The sequence below is a fragment of the Agrilus planipennis genome, unplaced genomic scaffold (genome assembly GCF_000699045.2).
Source record: "Agrilus planipennis isolate EAB-ADULT unplaced genomic scaffold, Apla_2.0 scaffold96, whole genome shotgun sequence".
NCBI classification, from domain to species: Eukaryota; Metazoa; Arthropoda; class Insecta; order Coleoptera; family Buprestidae; genus Agrilus; species Agrilus planipennis.
Window position 1 is genome coordinate 805,859 of NW_020438968.1, and position 1,959 is coordinate 807,817.

At 30.5% G+C, this 1,959-nt stretch overlaps 1 long non-coding RNA gene across 1 annotated transcript in view; it reads right to left on the reverse strand.

Annotated features, from left to right (window-relative positions):
- LOC112904673 overlaps positions 1 to 1,895 on the reverse strand; it is a 7,698-nt gene extending 5,803 nt beyond the window's left edge. The window contains exons 1-3 of the long non-coding RNA XR_003231267.1: positions 1,668 to 1,895; positions 506 to 679; positions 198 to 304 (exon numbers count right to left, since the gene is read on the reverse strand). This is a non-coding gene — a long non-coding RNA (uncharacterized LOC112904673). The remainder of the gene's footprint in view (positions 1 to 197; positions 305 to 505; positions 680 to 1,667) is intronic.
- Positions 1,896 to 1,959: the final 64 nt, after the last annotated feature.

Below are 1,959 nucleotides of genomic sequence, written 5' to 3' on the forward strand. Positions count from 1 at the left end.
GAAAAAATTTAGATAAACTGAAATTTTGTAATACATACAATTCTAACAAAATAGCGGGTGGTTCGACATTCTATTAACAAAAAAAGTATTATATGTTCGCCACTGCATGCATAATGTTCCAGGAAAACTTATGTTGCGAAAATTGACAATAAATTAAAAATAATAATAAAAATATTAATTGTACTTTATATGCTCACCTTGATTAGTTGCAGACCGCAATATTCCAAAGTTCACACATGCGGAAAGCAAATCACATCCAGACAGTGAAAATTAACTTCCAGTTCTCCTTCATTTATTGACCAAGCTGTAGAAATGAACAAGAAAAACTAATTAACTACCACTATCAGCACGTATCAGTATTTAATCTTCCTTTTAATTTATCTTCTGGTTCTCATATTAAAGTCAAAATATGTATAAGTTTCTGAAATGTTTAGGTTGTCTATTGAAGCAAAGTTACAAATGTCTAAACTGAGCTTTGTGGGATCTCATCTACTATTTTACTTACCAATTCATTATCGTAAATTCTTATTTTAGAAAAAACGCGCCATCTCTATTTCCAATTGAAAAATGGCACTTACACCTTTTCTTTACGACTTCGGGTACTGCCACTTTCTGGAGTAAAAGAGGAATGAAACAACCAATGCTCAGCAACCACTGACATCCAGCTTTTGTAATGTTCCTGTAATGTAAAATCTTATTAATGAATATTCAACAATATACTCTCTCTAAAAAGAAAAACGTGTATAATACAATGTTACAATAATCCCAAACCGTTTTCTTTATTTATATCGAATAAGCAGAACTCTAGATTCAAATTTAACTTGCAAATTCTCTCTCATTTCACAGCAAATCTGAAGAAATTGGCAAGAAAAGCAGGTAAAATACTGCAAAGTAAGTAAAACAATAATATTTAATGTGGGAGAAGTGGTGGTGAAGTTAACTTGAAATTAATTTAATATTGCTTTTCCCTTATCTCCTTATTCTCATAATAAAGTCGAAATATACACAATGTTTCTATTACCGTTTATAAAAGAAAATTTAAAATAAATGCTGTGTCGTTTATATTACGGTAACTTTCACACTGCTGCATAAATTTGCGTCATGGCAGACACGACGAAATTTAAAGTAATGAATATATGTAGAACTTTGCTTATGCAACTTTACGCACATCAATGTTAATAGTATTGCATTGAGTATTTCAGTATCTTCATTATTTAAATTTTTTCTCCTGTCGTAAAAAACCAAAACAAGTTTGAATGTTTCAACAAATTTATTGTACTATCTCGATAATATTCAGTTAACTGTTAACTTTTTGAGAAACGATCGTAGGTATCCGGTTAAAAAAATATTGCCGAAATAGTACTTAAAAGAAAATTGTTGAAACGTGTCACAGACAGGGTATTGAAATACTGTTACGAGAATTCAGACTTAATTATTTTAACAATGATACGTTAAGGATCATGTTTCACAACAACAACAGGCCTGATTAATAGTGACGTGACTGGTTTGATTTTCAATGTAATTCAATTTCAAATTTCGACATTCCAGTTAGACCTAATGTTACGTGTAAAATTGCAGTTAATATAGTCAAACATTAAGTAACATAACTAATTAATGATTTCGGAATTATTCAAATCTAATTATCTTTAATTAATGTTGTCGCTTACAGTTATGACGGTGTCAGCCACTCCAGGCATTGCCAATTCACAGTGATAGTTCCTTCCATTTCCAGTGAAAAAACCTCTCCTTCCTGCTTCCTTTAAGTAGAGCAACGTTCTGAAGGGAAAGAAAACTGCTGCAACAGTTGTTCCACAACACATGGTTGTTATCATAGCTTTATCTATTAAAAACTTGATAACAACATATTCATTTAATGATGTACACTTGTCACAAGTTTTAACTAGAAAAACAACAAAGAATCAATCTTATAATTTATATTTATAAGTAAACATACTTCAA